This window comes from Palaemon carinicauda, chromosome 1 (genome assembly GCF_036898095.1).
Source record: "Palaemon carinicauda isolate YSFRI2023 chromosome 1, ASM3689809v2, whole genome shotgun sequence".
NCBI lineage: Eukaryota > Metazoa > Arthropoda > Malacostraca > Decapoda > Palaemonidae > Palaemon > Palaemon carinicauda.
In genome coordinates this window covers 250518727-250540441 of record NC_090725.1, presented here as the reverse complement: position 1 = coordinate 250540441, position 21715 = coordinate 250518727, and the positions used below count along the sequence as shown (strand labels likewise).

The following is a 21715-nucleotide window of genomic DNA, read 5'->3' as shown; positions in this document are numbered from 1 at the left end:
TATAATTTTCTGTAAGCAGACTGGTTATCTGGCAAAGCCTCCATTTCTTTTAAGTGACTAATAGGTTGTTCAAGAATTACAGCTCCTAGCATTTTTAAATAAGAGATAAAATCGAAATATTCATATATCACCCCCTTTTAATGTAAATCGGCATATAATTTTCAAGTCATACCTAACTTTAAAATCACAAACTACCTTGTTCCAGGGGGTCCTCCCTATGATTGTAAACTGTATCAAGTCAATCCTTAAAGTTACCTTATTATCTGTAGGGGTGTAGAGCGATTCTTAAATTTCAAGGATCCTGCTTCTTGACTTGAATATCCAAGTTGTGGAATAAACATAAGGAAAAGTTGTGATACTAAATAAACAAATAACAGTGATAAAAATGTAATACTGTTTAGGAATGTAGATACTTCGGAGATGAGACAATTTTAGTATATCTAAACTTTTGAGTGATTGGACTGGATAAAACACATGAATACAAACATAATCTCAAGTTAGGTTGCGTCCATATATATATATGACCTCGAATGTATGTAATCACATGTCTGTAATTCGACTCTTTATATTAAGAATTCATACAGAAATTTAGCAGATAAAGAATCTTACTCATCTATGAATCCATACGTAGCATGAACAATCTTTTAACCTCTTTAGCTGTCTGAATAATTTTAGGACTGAAAATAATAATTATAGGACTGTGAAAATAATAATCTCAAGTGATCTTTCTATTGAACGAATTCGAAAGTTTGACGTATAAACAACAACACAGACATGTATGTAAACAACGTCTCTGAGGTTGCAAATGTTGCAGTTATTGCTTAAAGAGGTAAGACGTTACTTTGATATGATAATTTTGTAAGACATATGCACTAGATGGATAGGTGAAGACGACAACTGTCAATAAAACGTTGTAGCCAAAGGTCATTCATAGGCTAGCCAACCTCAGATTATGTATATGGTGTGAGTAATTCAATATAATAGTCTTCTGTATAGCACTAGAACATAAAATCTTATTTCGTTATTTTGACATCTCCATCAAATTGTGGTTACCCAAACACCTCCGATTACAGCTCGTGGATCGTCAGTTTCATTGAAGACTTTAAGGAGCCTTAGTATAAGATGGCAAAATTATAGAATGGTGCAAAAATCGGTTTGTTAAGAATTAGACTGGTTTCGGAGCCTTTGTATATCAGCTGCCAGCTCCTGTGTTGATTAAAAATGGACGTCAACTAACCTAAACTAACCCCTCTAACCTAACCTACAAGCTTTGTCCTTACCTACCTACCTAACGGGGGGGGGTGTCTAACGCCCCCCTGCGTCCCCCCGTACATTGCCGTATTCTAAGTTAGCCGTAATCAAACATACAGGTAGCCGCTATCGTACATACACCCCCTGGTTTCTATTGCATTTTGGGGTTTCTTGAATGTTTTTGAGGTAAAATTATAGAACGACACGGGACAACATTTCTTAAATGAAAAACAGTATTTCATACAGTAAATAATATGCTGTTAATGAAACTGACCTTTATTTCCACTGCAAGTACAGTCAGTCATTATACCGTTATGGACCTCCCCTTCCCAACGGGCTCAGGTGGGAACCTGGGACTTTGGGTGTGCGAAAACAGGACAAAACGTGATTATTTAACACTTGTGTGTTTTCAATATTAATCTTACCCGATGATCATGTAGCTGTCAACTCTGTTGCCCGACAGAAATCTAAGGTCGGGATACGCCAGCGATCGCTATACAGGTGGGGGTGTACACAACAGCGCCATCTGTGAGCAGGTACTCAAGTACTTCTTGTCAACAAGAACTCAATTTTTCCTCTGTCGTGCCACCGGCAAGACCTACTAATACGCCGTCCCTAACTGGATTTGTTTTCACAACTTTTTGGTGAAGTACACTATTCCAGTTTTGAGCTTTCGCTATGCAGGGGTTTTATCTTCATTTCAAAACTTGAACTCGTTTTGGATAGATTTAATTATGGTGACGAAGAGAGTATGGACTCTCTTTCACTTTTAAATGGCCGACCCTTCCCTTAGACGGAAGTGTTGGTGACGAAGAGAGTATAGACTCTCTTTCACTTTTAATGACCGACCCTTCCCTTAGACGGAAGTGTGTTTAGGTTTTTGGTAATTTTGCTTAACAAAGTTATAGATTTATTTTATATCTCTCCGCCATTTATAGGCCTCTTCGATTAACTTTCCATTTATTATAAACTTATAAAAATTAATTTTTATGTTTGTTTATATGCGACCTTTCCTAATAGTAGGCGGTCCTTACTTGGAACCGAAGTTAATTAACATTGAGCCCGTCATATCGTATTTCCTGTTAAGAATTTATGCTATTTTAATTTTAATGTTTTTGAAAGAATTTCTTTGATAGTCTCGTACTGTTTTCAAAGATGAACTAACGTTTAGTTTAGTCTCCGCAGTTGTTGACGTTCAGAACGTTCAACATGCGCTCTATCGTTACGATAGAGAGAGAGTATTTCACGGTTTCACGTTGCAGTAAGAGTAAACCGATTCTAGCGTTTCGTTCATTCTTTCTTAGCTTAAATGGTTTTAATTCTAATAAAGGAACTTTTTATTTGGGAAACCTTTCAGTTTTTTTCCTTTAACAAATAATATGTTTTAACGATATATAATTGGGCTCATCTCTCAGGTTCTAAGTCAAGAGAGAGAGAGAGAGATAGATAGAGACGGAGGGAGAGAGAGGAGAATAAACGTTTCGTTCAAGCGGGTAACGTTGTTCTCGTTTTTTACTCTTCTCCCTAGTCGCTATAGGGGAAGAAGGTAAAACGTTTCTAGAGTTTTATTCTTGTTCCCAGGCTTTATGCGGTGAGAGATTTTAAACTTAGTTTATTTGATCTAGTGTTTAGTCTCTTTTCCAGCCACTGAATTTTTATCTTTCATTATGTTTTTCTGTTACATTGTAAAACTGTTTTCGCAATTACTACCTTTTAATGAAGGATAGGATTGCGTGTTTCAGGTACAAATCACTTAAAGTTTCGAGTTCAGTGAAATAAGTGCAAACAGAAAATCAAAAGTGATAAAGTGATATGCGCAAAGTGTTACAGTGTTGCGTTCGAGGGTTCGTCTGTTCGTGCCAGTTGTTCACCTAGTCCGATACCTCTTACAAGCTCCCAAGCCCAGGGGAGAAGTAATGTCGAAGGACTTATGGGTTCCACAGGTTTTGATCGACGAACAGACGTTTCCCTCCGTGGTTTCGGGTGTATCTACACACGTTGCCGACGTGATCACCCCACCCACACAAAGACGAGAGAGCCCATTTATTCCTCGTCTGCGGAAGAGGTTTCTCGCAGAAACCATGGACCAAATCTTGCAGCTTTTAAGTGCAAGTCGGGCCCTTCCGCGCAAGTCCAACGGCCTAGGTGTAGCCACTGGGTCAGTTCGGACTCGCTCCAGTCATCCGACGACTGCACACCTCCCAAGAGAGGCAAGGTGGTACCGCAACAGGCAGTAACTCCGTCTGTTGCCGCACCAGCTGTTTTAGACCCTCAGTCACAATGGACAGTAGCTCCGTTTGTTGCCGTCTTTCATAGACCCTAGTGGTCCATGCTGCAGACTATACAGTCTCAGCTTGCTCCTTCATGCAGGAGTATCGTGCTGGAAGGTTGACAATGCACCTGTTAATCTACAACCTTCCACGGTTGTGCGCTCAGCAGATACTGCGGCTGCCTGCTCCCACACTCCACCTGTGAGAGCTCCACCTCCGATGCGCAGTCGACCCTGCCAGACGCATGTTCATGCTGCACCCTCCATTGACATGCGTGAGCTACCGCATCATGTAGCTCCCACACTCCGACTGCGGAGAAGGTTGACGATGCACCCGTGGGCCTACACCTACCACGGTTGTGCGCCCGGCATGGCTTCCTGCTCCCACACTCTTGTTGTGAGAGCTCCTCCACCCATGCACAGTCAACCCTGCCAGATGTATGATGACTCCCACAGACACACGGAGCACTCCGTTGCAGTGCGTGAGCTACCACAAGCTGCCGTGTTTTGACACGGTGTGTCAGCCTCCGCAACACACTGTGGTTACCGCCACTCGCCCGCAGCAAACTAGTCAGTCAGGAGTTGAGGCTTCCCCACACAACTTTGGTTGTTGCCAACTCACAGACTGTCAAACAGTTACATGACGTTGCCTTCTGGTCTGCTACTATACACCAGTGCTGTATGTCCTCACGCTCCTGTTGTGGTTGACAGTTCAGTTTTTGACAGTTCACAGACTGTCAAGCAGTTTCATAACGTTGCCTTCTGGTCTGCTGCTTTTGCACCAGTGAAACCCTCACTGAGATAACCTAGCTTTTCTCGGACATGGTTCCTGTAGATGAGAAAGTGCTGTTCTCCCTCCTTCTGATATTCCCTTGAGGACTCTGTCATTTGGAGAGGAGCCTTAAGCTGCTTAGCCTCCTATGGACTTTAATTAAAGCATAACATGCTTCCAGGGAGGGTAAATGGTTCCGCTTCAGTCGCTAACCCCGTCTGTTGCCACACCTGCTCCCATAGACCTTGGGCTTTGTTGCAAGACATGCAGTCCAAGCTTAGTCCTTGATAGAGGATTTTTTACGGAGAAGAACCTTCTTGCCAACGACCTTCCTACCGGTTGGTTGTACGCCCTGTTGACGCTGAGGTATCCTACTCACGTCCGCCAGTTGAGATGGTTCCTCCACCGGTGCGACCCAGTGTGGGTTGCCAGTCGCACGTTGACGTTAAGCTACTCTCGGAGGTGGTTGTGGACGTTCAGTGGGTCACTGGGAAGACGTTCAACAACCAGCAGAGGTGACTTGTTGTGACGCAGTGCGGCAACCTCAGCAACCCGATAAGGGGTTGTCTGCACTACCCAGACAGTCTAGACAGTTTCGGGTTGTCGCTGTAACAGACTGTGCAGCAGTACCATGATCTTGTGTCCGGCTCCGTCACGCATCCACCAGTGCGACCGGATTCAGCGAGTCAGACGTTGCCCACTCCGTTGCCGTTTCCTCATCAGTTTCGGATGAGGAACCCTCTGATGAGGACATGGCTGAACAAGACGATCAACCCCCAGCCCTGCTATCCATCCAGAAGATGCTGAAGAAGGAATACGGCCCTGTCAGGCTGTGGATGAGTCTGGTTAGGACACTGTCATCCGTGGTTCAATTGGTGTCACTTGGAAGACTACACCTCCGTCCTCTTCGGTTTCATCTAGCTCTTCACTGGAAAAGGACAAGGCGCTAGAAGCGGTCTCGATCCCGGTTTCCGGAAGATAAGTCTGGTCTATCCTGATGAAAGGACTTTATCAACCTTTTATAGGGTCTTCCCCTGACTGTTCAGACTCCCAACCTCGTTCTCTTCTCAGACGCATCGGACGTAGGCTGGGGTGCGACCTTAGGCGGTAGGGAATGCTCGGGATTATGGAACTCGAGTCAAAGGACAATGCATTTTAACTGCAAGAAGCTTCTGGCAGTACGTCTGACCTGGAAAAGCTTCAGGTCTCTCCTTCAAGACAAAGTAGTGGAGGTCAACACGGACAACTCCCTGCTTTGATGTTCATCTCCTAGCAAGGAGGGACCTACTCTCTGACATGGTGCGAGTTCGCTAGTGACCTCCTCTCCTGTTCAACAGGTCTAGACTTTTCACTAGTAACAAGTTTCTTCCAAGGCAACTTGAATGTCTTAGCAGATTGTCTCAGTAGGAAGGGACAATAATTCCAACATATTGGACCCTCCACAGAGATGTATGCAAGAGACTTTGGGTCACCTGGGGCCAGCCAACCATAGATCTCTTCGCAACCTCGATGTCCAAGAGGCTCTCAATACTTTGCTCACCTATCCCGGACCCAGCAGTGGTTCTTTTAGATGCCTTTCTACTAGATTAGTCTCATCTAGATCTATATGCATTCCCTCCGTTCTAGATTGTCAACAAGGTACTGCAGAAGTTCGCCTCTCACGATGGGACAAAGTTGACACTAGTTGCTTCCCTCTGGCCCGCGAGAGAATAACTTACCGAGGTACTTCGATGGCTAGTAGACGTTCCCAGAACTCTTCCCCTAAGGGTGGACCTGCTACGTCTGCCACGCGTAAGAAGGTACTCCAAGGCCTCCACGCTCTTCGTCTCACTGCCTTCAGAGTATCGAAAGACTCTCGAGAACTAGAGGTTTTTTCGAAGGAGGCAACCAGAGCGATTGTTAGAGCAAGGAGAACATCCACCCTTAGAGTCTACCAATCGAAGTGGGAAATCTTCCTAAACTGGTGCAAGTCAGTATCCGTATCCTCGACCAGTACCTCTGTAACTCAAATAGCTGACTTCCTCTTATATCTGAGGAAAGAGCGATCTCTTTCAGCTCCCACTTTCAAGGGTTACAAAAGCATGTTGGCATCAGTCTTCCGTCACAGAGGCTTAGATCTTTCCAACAATAAAGATCTACAGGACCTCCTTAAGTCTTTTGAGACCATGAAGGAGCGTCGTTTGGTTACACCTGGTTGGAATTTAGACGTGGTTCTAAGATTCCTTATGTTAGACAGGTTCGAACCACTTCAATCAGCCTCCCTGAAAGATCTCACCTTTAAGACTCTTTCCCTGATATGCTTAACCACAGCTAAAAGAGTCAGTGAGATTCATGCCTTCAGCAAGAACATCGGATTTTCATCCGAAACGGCTACATGTTCTACATCTTGGTTTTCTAGCCAAACACGAGCTGCCTTCTCGGCCTTGACCAATATCGTTCGTTATTCCAAACTTATCGTATGGTTGGAAATGAACTAGAAAGAGTATTATGTCCTGTAAGAGCTCTTAAGTTCTATTTTAAAAACCTTTACGAGGCCCGTCTGAAGCTTTATGGTGTTCAGTTAAGAATTCATCTTTGCCTATGTCAGAGAATTCTTTATCCTATTATTTTCAGACTGCTAATACGAGAAGCTCATTCCCTTCTGAATGAGGAAGACCAAGCTTGGCTGAAGGTAAGGACACACGAAGTTAGAGCTGTCACAACTTCATTTTCGACGCAACCTTTTGGAAAAGCTAATCAGTGTTCGCGTCTTTTATCTTAAGAATGTCCAGTCTCTTTACGAGAACTGCTACACTCTGGGACCATTCGTAGCAACGAGTGGAGTAGTGGTGGGGGCTCCACCACTACAATTCCCTAATTCCAGAACCTTTTTAATCTTTCTCTTGAAATATTTCTGGGTTGTCCGGAAGGCTAAGAAGCCTTCCGCATCCTGGTTGATTTGGCGGGTGGTCAAATTCTTTCTTGAGAAGCGCCTAGATTAGAGGTTGTGATGAGGTCCTTTAGTATGGGTTGCAGCCCTTCATACTTCAGCACCTAGGAGTCGCTCAGCATCCTAAGAGGATCGCTAGGCTCAGTAAGGAAGACGTACTTAAATAGCCAGAGTAATGGTTCAAGTCGACTTCCTTACCAGGTACTTATTTATTTTATGTTTGTTATTTTGAATAACTGCTAAAATAAGATACGGGATACTTAGCTTCTAATGTTAACATGTATGCTGGTCTCCACCCACCACCCTGGGTGTGAATCAGCTACATGATCATCGGGTAAGATTAATATTGAAAAATGTTATTTTCCTTAGTAAAATAAATTTTTGAATATACTTACCCGATGATCATGAAATTAAGGACCCTCCCTTCCTCCCCATAGAGAACCAGTGGACCGAGGAGAAAATTGAGTTCTTGTTGACAAGAAGTACTTGAGTACCTGCTCACAGATGGCGCTGTTGTGTACACCCCCACCTGTATAGCGATCGCTGGCGTATCCTGACCTTAGATTTCTGTCGGGCAACAGAGTTGACAGCTACATGATCATCGGGTAAGTATATTCAAAAATTTATTTTACTAAGGAAAATAACATATTTAAAAAATGCCACTGAACCTAATAAATTCACCAAACCTAACCTAATAGTTCCTCGGTCATAGACCTAGCTGGGAGGCAAGTCCCCTGGACCCCCCTTCCGAGGTTACATCCCTGGACCCCTCTTTTCAGGTTACAAACCTTAACAGATCACAGACCTAGTCGGGGGATAAGCCTCCCGGACCACCCGTCCCAGGTCACAAACCAAATATAAAGCACAAATAAATCCTTACATTATGATAAAGTAAATCTCAAATAATTTGTTACCTTATGACTTACTCCTAGCCCTTTTTGACTTGGCAATCTTTACAGAGGCATTGCCGTAAAAAATGTGCTGTCTTCCCCAAAAGCCAAGCCAGAATTGCACTTGGAACACTTTAACCTTTGAGGGATAATACAAAGAGCTTTTAAAAAATTATTCACTAGATCAGGAATATCATGAAAACCATCGTGAAACTTGGCTATAGCATTGATATAACCTAAAGAGCAGCCATTACATTTGTTACTTAGGCTCCATAATGCACACCTGACATGTAATACAGCTACAAAGGAACTGAACAATTGTGCTAAGAAAACAGGGTGTATCACAGAACTGCCCACATCACACTTCAGCATACATACATGCCCAAATATGGCAAACTTCATCATATGGTAGGGGAAGGAAGGAGGAGGAGCTACTTACAAATGAATGAACAGGAGTAATTCCATTGGTAGAAAGAGAGTGGAAGGAGGGCTTGTGCGCGGGAAGTAAACATTCGTAATCACGCAAGAAGCTATTCACAAATGCAGAATCGGGAGCAGAAACGTCCAACTCCAAAAATGTAAACAGAAGAGTGAAATGTTATTTTCATTAGTAAAATAAATTTTTGAATATACTTACCCGATAATCATGTAGCTGTCAACTCTGTTGCCCGACAGAATTCTATGGAGGGATACGCCAGCTATCACAATACTAGAAGGGGGTGTTCTTACCAGCGCCACCTGTGGCCAGGTACTCAAGTACTTCTTGTTGACACCTCCTCAATTATTCCTCGGTCCCACTGGTTCTCTATGGGGAGGAAGGGAGGGTCAATTAAATCATGATTATCGGGTAAGTATATTCAAAAATTTATTTTACTAATGAAAATAACATTTTTCAATATTAAACTTACCCGATAATCATGTAGCTGATTCACACCCAGGGGGGTGGGTGAAAACCAGTGTACAAGATTAAAGGATAGCTAAGTATCCCATATTTCATATAACAGTTATCTCAAATAACAATGAAATAATAAGTACCTGGTAAGGAAGTCGAATTGAACCGTTACTCTGTCTCTTTTTTAAGTTCGTCTTCCTTACTGAGCGCAGCGTTCCTCTTGGAGGCTGAATCAACCCAAAGGTGCTAAAGTATACAGGGCTGCAACCCATACTAAAGGACCTCATCACAACCTTTAACCTCGGCGCTTCTCAAGAAAGAATTGACCACCCGCCAAATCAACAAGGATGTGGAAGGCTTCTTAGCCGACCGAACAACCCATAAAAAGTATTCAAGAGAAAGGTTAAAAAGTTATGGAATTATGGGAATGTAGTGGCTGAGCCCTCGCCTACTACTGCATTCGTTGCTACGAATGGACCCAGGGTGTAGCAGTACTCGTAAAGAGACTGGACATCTTTGAGATAGAATGATGCGAACACTGACTTGCTTCTCCAATAGGTTGCATCCATAACACTCTGCAGAGAACGGTTCTGTTTGAAGGCCACTGAAGTAGCCACAGCTCTCACTTCATGTGTCCTTACCTTCAGCAAAGCAAGGTCTTCTTCCTTCAGATGAGAATTTGCTTCTCTAATCAGAAGCCTGATGTAGTAAGAAACTGAGTTCTTAGACATTGGTAGAGAAGGTTTCTTGATAGCACACCATAAGGCTTCTGATTGTCCTCGTAATGGTTTTGACCTTCTTAAATAGTACTTAAGAGCTCTAACAGGGCAAAGTACTCTCTCTAGTTCGTTCCCCACCATGTTGGACAGGCTTGGGATCTCGAACGACTTAGGGCAAGGACGGGAAGGAAGCTCGTTTTAGCCAAAAAAACCGAGCCGCAAGGAACATGTAGCCGTTTCAGATGTGAAACCTATGTTCCTGCTGAAGGCGTGGATCTCACTTACTCTTTTACCTGTTGCTAAGCACACGAGGAAAAGAGTTTCTAATGTGAGGTCCTTAAAAGAGGCTGATTGGAACGGTTCAAATCCTGATGACATTAGGAACCTTAGGACCACGTCTAGATTCCAGCCTGGAGTGGACAACCGACGTTCCTTTGAGGTCTCAAAAGACCTAAGGAGGTCCTGTAGATCTTTGTTGGAGGAAAGATCCAAGCCTCTGTGGCGGAAAACCGCTGCCAACATACTTCTGTAACCCTTGATCGTAGGAGCTGATAGGGATTTTACGTTCCTTAGATGTAACAGGAAGTCAGCAATCTGGGTTACAGTGGTACTGGTTGAGGAAAACTGCATTGGCCTTGCACCAGCTTCGGAAGACTTCCCATTAAGACTGATAGACTCTGAGAGTGGATGTCGTCCTTGCTCTGGCAATCGTTCTGGCTGCCTCCTTCGAAAAGCCTCTAGTTCTTGAGAGACTTTCGATAGTCTGAAGGCAGTCAGACGAAGAGCGTGGAGGTTTGGGTGTACCTTCTTTACGTGAGGTTGACGCAGAAGGTCCACTCTAGGAGGAAGAGTCCTGGGAACGTCGACCAGCCATTGCAGTACCTCGGTGAACCCTTCTCTCGCGGGTCAGAGGGGAGCAACCAACGTCAACCGTGTCCCTTTGTGAGAGGCGAACTTCTGAAGTACCCTGTTGACAATCTTGAACGGCGGGAATGCATACAGGTTGAGATGGGACCAATCCAGCAGAAAGGCATCCACGCGAACTGCTGCTGGGTCTGGAATCGGAGAACAATACAAGAGGAGCTTCTTGGTCATCGAGGTAGCGAATAGAACTATGGTTGGCAGACCCCACAGGGCCCAAAGTCTGCTGCAAACATTCTTGTGAAGGGTCCACTCTGTGGGGAAGACCTGACCCTTACGGCTGAGGCGATCTGCCATGACATTCATATCGCCCTGAATGAGCCTCGTTACCAGCGTGAGCTTTCGATCTTTGACCAAATGAGGAGGTCCCTTGCGATCTTGAACAACTTCCTCGAATGAGTCCCTCTCTGCTTGGAGATGTAAGCCAAGGCTGTGGTGTAGTCGGAGTTCACCTCCACCACCTTGTTAAGCTGGAGGGACTTGAAGTTTATCAAGGCCAGATGAACTGCCAACAACTCCTTGCAATAGATGTGAAGTGTCCTTTGCTCCTGATTCCATGTTCCCGAGCATTCCTGTCCGTCCAGTGTCGCACCCCAGCCCGTGTCCGATGCGTCCGAGAAGAGACGGTGGTCGGGGGTCTGAACAGCCAAAGGTAGACCTTCCTTGAGAAGAATGCTGTTCTTCCACCACGTTAGAGTAGACCTCATCTCTTCGGAAACAGGAACTGAGCCCGTCTCTAGCGTCATGTCCTTTATCCAGTGAGCAGCTAGATGATACTGAAGGGGGCGGAGGTGGAGTCTCCCTAACTCGATGAACAGGGCCAGCGATGAAAGTGTCCCTGTTAGACTCATCCCCTGCCTGACTAAGCATCGGTTCCTTCTCAGCATGCTCTGGATGCATTCTAGGGCTTGGAAGATCCTTGGGGCCGACGGACAAGTCCGAAAAGCTCGACTCTGAAGATCCATACCCAAGGAAACAATGGTCTGGGATGGAACGAGCTGAGACTCCTCAAAATTGACCAGGAGGCCCAGTTCCTTGGTCAGATCCATAGTCCATTTGAAAATCTCCAGACAGCGACGACTTGTGGGAGCTCTTAAAAGCCAGTCGTCTGACGGAGCCGGACACAAGATCATGATACTGCTGCACAGTCTGTAAACTGACAATCATGGGCAAGCGAGGAAGTACAGTGACAACCCGAATCTGTCTAGACTATCTGGGTCGTACAGACAACTCCTTAACGGGTTGCTGAGGTTGCCGCACTGCGTCACAACAAGTCCCTTCTGTTGGTTGTTGAACGTCTTCCCCGTGACACATTGACTTCGTAAACAAAAATCCTCTAACAAGGACTAAGCTTGGACTGCATGTCATGCAACACAGCTCAAGGTCTATGGGAGCAGGTGTGGTAACAGACGGGATTAGCGGCTGAAGTGGAACTATTACCTTCCCTGTAAGCATGTTATGCTTAAATAAAAGTCCATAAGAGGTTATGCAGCTAAAGGCTCCCTCCAAATGACAGAGTCCTCAAGGGAATATCAGAAGGAGGGAGAAAAGAACTTTCTCATCTACAGGGACCTTATCCTAGAAAAGCTAAGTTCTCTGAGTGAGGGTTCACTGGTGCAAAAGCAGCAGACTAGAAGGCAACGTTATGAAACTGCTTGACAGTCTAGTGAGTTGGCAACAACCCAAGATATGTTGAGAAGCAGCGGTAAGGTATGCAGAGCATGATGAATGCAGAGTATGCTGTATGCAGAGCATGCTGTATGTAGAGCATGTGTTGTATGCAGAGCATGCTGAATGCAGAGCATGCTGAATGCTGAGCATGTAGTAAGCAGAGCCTGCTGTAAGCAGAGCCTGCTGTAAGCAGAGCCTGCTGTAAGGAAAGCAGAGCGTGTGCATGGCGTTTAACATTCCTCAGAAATTCCATGACCAGTGCTAGAGTGCTTTATGCATGCTTGCATGGGGTTTAAAAAAAAATCAACATAATGTTTACCTTACATTCATAACTCATGATTCATATTTTTGCCATGGTTTGAAAATGGAGGTAAGGTATGCTGAACAGCAGAGTCAGAACGAGCTGGAACAACAACAGTGGAAGGTGCAGAAAGTTCCTGTTCCTGTGGTATGAGTGGAGCGTGAAGAGACCGAGGTTGCGCAGAACAAGGTAAAGTTCCCGCAAGCAGAGGTGTCTGAGGCGCAGGATCAGGGTGCACGGGTTGAGCTCGGTGCAGCAGCTGAGGAGACTGACTCACAGGTGGAAGAGGTTGTACCTCCACCGAGAGTTGCACCACCGGTGGAGCAGCCAGGGGAGGAGGAGGAAGAGTGGGGTAATCCTCCTGATCCCAAACCGAAGGTTGCCTTAAAGAAGGCTGAGGCTGAACAACACTGGGAACAGCGAACACAGAAAGAGGTTCAACATCGTACGCCTGGCAGATGGTGCTGCGACTGGGTGCAGCGAGTGCAGGCGGGTTGAGCACAGGCTGAACGGGTGCAGGGGAGGTGCAACACTCTCAGCCCGACACTCACACAACAGGTCCGAAAGCTGTGCTTGCATGGACTGTAGTAGAGTCCACAACATCGTACGCCTGGCAGATGGTGCTGCGACTGGGTGCAGCGAGTGCAGGCGGGTTGAGCACAGGCTGAAAGGGTGCAGGTGGAGGTGCAACACTCTCAGCCCGACACTCACGCAACAGGTCCGAAAGCTGTGCTTGCATGGACAGTAGTAGAGTCCACAACATCGTACGCCTGGCAGATGGTGTTGCGACTGGGTGCGGCGAGTGCAGGCGGGTGCAGCACAGGCTGAACGGGTGCAGCCGGTTGGTGCACCACCGGTGCAGGCGGGTGCAGCACAGGCTGAACGGGTGCAGGCGGTTGGTGCACCACCGGTGCAGGAGGAGGAGGAGGTGCAACACTCTCAGCACGACACTCACGCATCAGGTCCGAAAGCTGTGCTTGCATGGACTGTAGTAGAGTCCACAACATCGTACGCCTGGCAGGTGGTACTGCGATCAGGCGGAGCGAGCATAGGGGGGGGGAGTGTAGGCGCACTCTCAGCCCGACAAACTGATGACTGAGGAGAGTCAGAGCTAACCCAATGACTGCATCCGGGTTGTTGAACTTTACTTCGTACGTCTGGCATAGGTCTGGACTTTACGTTGAAGAGGTCTTGAGACCTGAGACCAGCGTAACTCTGCCTTTATTTTCTCCTCTAAATCTCTTCTGCAGACGAGCAAAATAAGGGCTCAATCGTCTGCGGGTGGGAGTGACGGTCTCGGTAAGACACGCCCACAACCACCGAGGATACTTCTGTGCGCCGATCAAGGCCTGCCGAACCCTTTTGCCCTTCGACATTGCTTCTCCCCTGGGCTTGGGAGCTTGCAAGAGGTCCCGGACTGGGAGGACGACTGGCGCGCACAAAAGTACCCTCACGCATAACACTGACATACTTTGCACTAATCACTTATCACTTTGATTTCTGTTTGCACTTATTTCACTGAACTCGAAACTTTAAGTGGTTTGTACCTGAAACACGCAATTCTATCCTTCTCAAAAGTTAGTAATTGCGAAAACAGAATTACAATGTAACAGAAAAATCTAATGAAAGAAAATTCAGTGGCTGGAAAGAGACTAAACACTAGATCACTCTAGAAACGTTTAGTTTCTTCCCCTAAAGAGACTAGGGATAAGAGCAAAACGATAACGACGTTACTCGTACGCCTGGCAGGCTTGAGGGAAACGTTTATCCTCTTTCTCCCTCCGTCTCTATCTCTCTCTCTCTCTCTCTCTCTCTTGACTTAGAACCTGAGAGAAGAGCCCAATCATATATATCGTTAAAACATATTATTGTTAAAGGAAAAAAACTGAAATATTTCCCAAAAAGAAAAGTTCCTTATTAGGATCAAAACCATTAAGTTAAGAAAGAATGAACAAAACGCTAGACACGGTTACTCTTACTGCAATGTGAAACCGTGAACATTCTTTCTCTATCGTAACGATAGAGTGCAAGTTGAAACGTTCTGAACGTCAACAACTGCCGAGACAAACAAAACGTTAGTTCAACTTTGAAAAAGTACGAGACTATCAAAGAAATTCTTTCAAAGACCTTAAAATAGCATAATATGTTAACAGGTTGACGGGCTCACGATAATTAACTTCGGTACCAAGAAAAAACCGCCTACTATTAGGAAGGTCGAATATAAACAAATATAAAAATTAATTTTAATAAGTTTATAATAAAAGGAAGTTAATCGAAGAGGCCTATAAGAGGCGGAGAGATATAAAATAAATCTATAACTTTTGTTAAGCAAAATTAAGAAAGAGAGTCTATACTCTCTTAGACACCAACACTTCCGTCTAAGGGAAGGGTCGGCCATTGAAAGGTGAACGAGAGTTCATACTCTCTTCGTCACCAAAATTAATCAAATTAATTCCAAAAGCTAACTAAGCTAAAATAGAAGTTTCCAGTAAAGCGACAGCCGAAATCAAAGAGAAATGCTTCACCAAAGACGTGAAAATACTCCAAGAACATAAGCGTATCCCAGAACGTCTTGTCAGAAGCACGACAGAGGAATAATTGAGGAGGTGTCAACAAGAAGTACTTGAGTACCTGGCCACAGGTGGCGCTGGTAAGAACACCCCCTTCTAGTATTGTGATAGCTGGCGTATCCCTCCATAGAATTCTGTCGGGCAACAGAGTTGACAGCTACATGATTATCGGGTAAGTTTAATATTGAAAAATTAATTTTTCAATATTAAACTTAGCCGGTGATCATATAGCTGTCAGCTCTGCTGCCCGACAGAAAAACCTAAGGACAAAATACGCCAGCGATCGCTATACAGGTGGGGGTGTACATCAACTGCGCCATCTGTCGAGCAGGTACTCAAGTACTCCATGTCAACACAGAACCAATTTTCTCTCTGTCGTGCCACTGGCAAGACCTACTAAATACGCTGTTACTAACTGGATTTGTTTTCACAACTATTTGGTGAAGTACACTACTGTATTCTAGTTTTGAGCTTTCGCTATGCAGGGGTTTTATCTTCATCTCAAAACTTGAACTCGTTTTGGATAGATTTAATTATGGTGACAAAGAGAGTATGGACTCTCTTTCACTTTTAAATGGCCGACCCTTCCCTTAGACGGAAGTGTGTTTAGGTTTTTAGTAATTTTGCTTAACACGTTATAGATCTTTATATTTTATATCTCTCCGCCTTTATTAGGCCTCTTCGATTAACTTTCCATTTATTATAAACATATAAAAATAAATTTTTATGTTCTGTTTATATGCGACCTTTCCTGATAGTAGGCGGTCCTAACTTGGAACCGAAGTTAATCAACGTTGAGCCCGTTATATCGTATTTAGCCTTTAAAGAATTTAAAACTTTTTAAATTTAATGTTTTATGAAAGAATTTCTTTGACAGCCTCGTACTGTTTTCAAAGATGAACTAACGTTTAGTTTTTTAGACTACGCAGTTGTTGACGTTCAGGACGTTCAACATGCGCTCTATCGTTACGATAGAGAGAGAGTGTATCACGGTTTCACTTTGCAGTAAGAGTAAATCGATTCTGACGTTTCGTTCATTCTTTCTTAGCTTAAATGGTTTAAATTCTAAATTAAAGGAACTTTTTATTTGGAAAACCTTTTTAGTTTTTTTCCTTTAGCCAAATAACATGTTTTGACGATATATAATTGGGCTCTTCTCTCAGGTGCGAAATCAAGAGAGAAAGAGAGAGAGAGATAGAGACGGAGGGAGAGAGAGGAAAAAAAAAACGTTCCGTTCAAGCGGGTAACGTTGTTCTCGCGTTACTCTCCTCCCTAGTCGCTGTACGGGGAAGAAGGTAAAACGTTTCTAGGGTTTTATTCTTGTCCCCAGGCTATGTGCGGTGAGAGATTGTAAACGTAGTTTATTTGAACTAGTGTTTAGTCTCTTTCCCAGCCACTGAATTCTTTATCTTTATATATGTTTTCTGTTTTTGCTAGTATTAATGAGCTGCATTATACGACTGTTTTCGCAATTACTACCTTTTAATGAAGGGTATAATTGCGTGTTTCAGGTAGAAATCAGTAAAAGTTTCGATTTCAGTGAAATAAGTGCAAAACAGAAAATCTAAGTGATAAAGTGATATGCGCAAAGTGTTACAGTGTTGCGTCCGAGGGTTCTTCTGTTCGTGCCTGTCGTTCACCTAGTCCGGGACCTCTTGCAAGCTCCCAAGCCCAGGGGAGAAGTAATGTCGAACGACTTATGGGTTCGTCAGGCCTTGATCAACGAACAGACGTTTCCCTCCGTGGTTTCGGGCGTATCTACCCAAGATCGCCCCACCCACATAAAGACGAGAGAGCCCATTTACTTCTCGTCTGCGGAAGAGGTTTCTCGTAAGAAACCATGGACCAAGGTCTCGCAGCTTATTAAGCGCAAGTCGGTCCCTTCCGCGCAAGTCCAACGGCCCAGTTGTAGCCACTGGGTCAGTTCGGATTCGCTGCAGTCTTCCGACGACTGCTCACCTCCTAAGAGAGGCAAAGCGGTACCGCAACAGGCATTAACACCGTCTGTTGCCGCACCTGCTGCTGTAGACCCTAAGTGGTCTTTTCTACAGTCTATGCAGACACAGTTAGCATCTTTTATGCAGGAGTATCGTGCGGAGAAGGTTGACGCTGCACCCGTTAGCCTACAACCAACCACGGTTGTGCGTACAGTAGACGCTGACGCTACCTGCTCCCGCACTCCGGCTGTGAGAGTTCCACCTCCCATGCGCAGTGTACCCTGCCAGCCGCACGTTGACGTTCACAGACGCACGGAACCCTCCGTTGACGTTCGCGAGTTACAACAACAACCTAAGTTGTTTTGTTTTGACGCGGTGCGTCAACCTCCGCATTCTAGAGTTGTTTTGAATGCTCAGTATAGACAGTCAAAGCAGTCTCGAGTGAACACTATGTCCTCACGCACCTGTTGTGGTTGACAGTTCAGTTGTTGACAGTTCACAGACTGTCAAGCAGTTACATGACGTTGCCTTCTGGTCTGCTACTAATGCACCAGTGCTGTATGTCCTCACGCACCTGTTGTGGTTGACAGTTCAGTTTTTGACAGTTCACAGACTGTCAAGCAGTTACATAACGTTGCCTTCTGGTCTGCTGCTAATACACCAGTGAGACCCTCACTGAGATAACCTAGCTTTTCTCGGACAAGGTTCCTGTAGATGAGAAAGTGCTGTTCTCCCTCCTACTGATATTCCTTTGAGGACTCTGTCATTTGGAGAGGAGCCTTAAGCTGCTTAGCCTCCTATGGACTTTAATTAAATCATGATGATTTTTTAAGGATCTTCGTCCGGATCTTGTAACTGCTGCTCCTCGTTCGCCTAACGTCAGAACTTACACTAGGCCTAGCTACTTCGAAGCCGTTGTTGTTAAGCTAGTGCTCTCTCGCTCTCCTAGAGAGCGTTATGTTGGCTAGGCGACTGGTTTTTGCACCAGGAGGAGTTTTAGGGATACAGCCTTTGATTTCCCTTCTTTTAAACTGGCTTATAGAGCGAGAGTCTGATAGGACACGAGAGAAGTTCTCGGCTTGGGAGTTCATGCCTCTGCCCAGATAGACTTCTCAATTCTGGTAGACTCGCCCTGGCGCCTAGCCAGGAGACGCTCCAAGTTGTTTACAGGTCAACTTCTCAACTTTTGTCGAGCCTTTGAAGTTTTGCTGTACTATTATGTCACACATAACAAGGCTTCCAGGGATGGTAAATGGTTCCGCCTCAGTCGCTAACCCCGTCTGTTGCCACACCTGCTCCCGTAGACCCTAAATGGGCTTTGCTGCAAGACATGCAGTCCAAGCTTGTGTCCTTGATAGAGGACTTAAATACGGAGAAGAACCTTCTGGCCAACAACCTTCCAACCGGTTGGTTGTGCGCCCTGTTGACGCTGAGGTATCCTACTCGCGTCTGCCAGTTGAGGTGGTTCCTCCACCGATGCGACCCAGTGTGGGTTGCCAGTCGCACGTTGACGTTAAGCGACGCTCGGAGGTGGTTGTTGACGTTCAGTGTGTCACTTGGAAGACGTTCAACAACCAGCAGAGGTGACTTGTTGTGACGCAGTGCGTCAACCTCAGCAACCCGGTAGGGTGTTGACTGCACAACCCAGACAGTCTAGACAGTTTCGGGTTGACGCTGTACTTCCTCGCGCACCCATGGTTGTTGACAGTTCACAGACTGTGCAGCAGTGCCATGATATTGCGTCCGGCTCCGTCACGCATCCACCAGTGCGACCGGATTTAGCGAGTCAGACGTTGCCCACTCCGTTGCCGTTTCCTCATCAGTTTCGGATGAGGAACCCTCTGATGAGGACGTTGCTGAACAAGACGATCAACCCCCCAGCCCTGCTATCCATCCAGAAGATGCTGAAGAAGGAACGCTGCCCAGTCAGGCTGTGGATGAGTCTGGTAGGGACACTGTCATCCGTGGATCAATTTGTGTCACTAGGAAGACTACACCTCCGTCCTCTTCTATACCATCTAGCTTTTCACTGGAAAAAGGACAAGACGCTAGAAGCGGTCTCGATCCCGGTTTCCGGAAAGATAAAGTCTGGTCTGACTTGGTGAATGGACTATATCAACCTTAGAGAGGGTCTTCCCCTGACTGTTCAGACTCCCAACCACGTTCTCTTCTCGGACGCATCGGACGTAGGCTGGGGTGCGACATTAGACGGTAGGGAATGCTCGGGATTATGGAACTCGAGTCAAAGGACAATGCATTTCAACTGCAAGAAGCTACTGGCAGTACGTCTGACCTGGAAAAGCTTCAGGTCTCTCCTTCAAGGCAAAGTGGTGGAGGTGAACTCGGACAACACCACGGCTTTGGCGTACATCTCCAAGCAAGGAGGGACCTACTCTCTGACATAGTACGAGATCGCAAGGGACCTCCTCACCTGGTCAAAAGGTCTAGACATTTCACTAGTAACGAGGTTCATCCAAGGCAACTTGAATGTCATGGCAGATTGTCTCAGTCGGAAGGGACAAATAATTCCAACAGAATGGACCCTCCACAAGGATGTATGCAAGAGACTTTGGGCCACCTGGGGCCAGCCAACCATAGATCTCTTCGCAACCTCAATGACCAAGAGTCTCCCAATTTTTTGCTCACCAATCCCGGACCCAGCAGCAGTTCATATAGATGCCTTTCTACTAGATTGGTCACATCTAGATCTATATGCATTCCCTCCGTTCAAGATTGTCAACAAGGTACTGCAGAAGTTCGCCTCTCACGAAGGGACATGGTTGACGCTAGTTGCTTCCCTCTGGCCCGCGAGAGAATGGCTCACCGAGGTACTTCGATGGCTAGTAAGACGTTCCCAGAACACTTCCCCTAAGAGTGGACCTTCTACGTCAGCCACGCGTAAAGAAGGTACACCAAGGCCTCCACGCTCTTCGTCTGACTGCCTTCAGACTATCGTAAGACTCTCGAGAGCTAGAGGCTTTTCCGAAGGAGGCAACCAGAGCGATTGCTAGAGCAAGGAGAACATCCACCCTTAGACTCTACCAATCGAAGTGGGAAATCTTCCGAAACTGGTGCAAGTCAGTATCCGTATCCTCGACCAGTACCTCTGTAACTTAAATAGCTGACTTTCTCTTATATCGGAGGAAAGAACGATCTCTTTCAGCTCCACCACTATCAAGGGTTACAGAAGCATGTTGGCATCAGTCTTCCGTCACAGAGGCTTAGATCTTTCCAACAATAAAGATCTACAGGACCTCCTTAAGTCTTTTGAGACCACGAAGGAGCGTCGTTTGGTTACACCTGGTTGGAATTTAGACGTGGTACTAAGATTCCTTATGTCAGACAGGTTCGAACCGCTACAATCAGCCTCCCTGAAAGATCTCACCTTTAAGACTCTTTTCCTGATATGCTTAGCCACAGCTAAAAGAGTCAGTGAGATTCATACCTTTAGCAAAAACATCGGATTCTCATCCGAAACGGCTACATGTTCTACAACTTGGTTTTCTAGCCAAACACGAGCTGCCTTCTCGGCCTTGACCAATATCGTTCGATATTCCAAACTTATCGTATGGGTTGGAAATGAACTAGAAAGAGGTCTTATGTCCTGTAGGAGCTCTTAAGTTCTATTTAAAAAACCTTTACGAGGCCCGTCTGAAGCTTTATGGTGTTTCAGTTAAGAATCCTCTTTGCCTATGTCAAAGAATGCTTTATCCTATTTTATCAGACTGTTAATACGAGAAGCTCATTCCCATCTGAATGAGGAAGACCAAGCTTTGCTGAAGGTAAGGACACACGAAGTTAGAGCTGTCGCAACTTCCGTGGCCTTTAAACAAATTAGATCTCTGCAAAGTATATTCGACGCAACCTATTGGAAAAGCAAATCAGTGTTCGCGTCTTTTTATCTTAAGAATGTCCAGTCTCTTTACGAGAACTGCTACACTCAGGGACCATTCGTAGCAACGAGTGCAGTAGTGGGTGAGGGCTCAACCACTACAATTCCCTAATTCCATAACCTTTTCTGGGTCGATCTGTGGCGCCGGGTGAAAAGTCCTTCTTGTATGTCTTTTCTGATAAAAACCTTCCAATTATACCAGAGAAAGATAAAAGCATGGAATGCTGAGGTTACAACCCTCGCTTTCTCTTGAAATGTTTTATTATTGTTTTTGGGTTGTCCGGAAGGCTAAGAAGCCTTTCGCATCCTACTTGATTTGGCGGGTGGTCAAAGTCATTTCTTGAGAAGCGCCTAGATTAGAGGTTTTGATGAGGTCCTTTAGTATGGGTTGCAACCCTTCATACTTCAGCTCCTAGGAGTCGCTCAGCATCCTATGAGGATCGCGAGGCTCAGTAAGGAAGACGTACTTAAAAAGGCAGAGTAATTGTTCAAGTCGACTTCCTTACCAGGTACTTATTTATTTTAAGTTTGTTATTTTGAATAACTGCTAAAATGAAATACAAAATACTTAGCTCATAATAATGTCAACATATATGCTGGTCTCTACCCACCCCCCTGGGTGTGAATCAGCTATATGATCACGGCTAAGTTTAATATTGAAAAAATGTTATTTTCATTAGTAAAATAAATTTTTGAATATA

The 21715-nt window shown here is 45.3% G+C and overlaps 1 protein-coding gene across 2 annotated transcripts in view; it reads left to right on the top strand.

Annotated features, from left to right (window-relative positions):
- The first annotated feature begins 259 nt into the window (after positions 1–259).
- LOC137655090 (serine-rich adhesin for platelets-like) overlaps positions 260–21715 on the top strand; it is a 258167-nt gene continuing 236711 nt past the window's right edge. For both annotated transcript variants that reach the window (XM_068388991.1, XM_068388984.1), the window contains exon 1: positions 260–829. The gene's annotated coding sequence lies outside the window, so the exon portion shown is untranslated. The remainder of the gene's footprint in view (positions 830–21715) is intronic.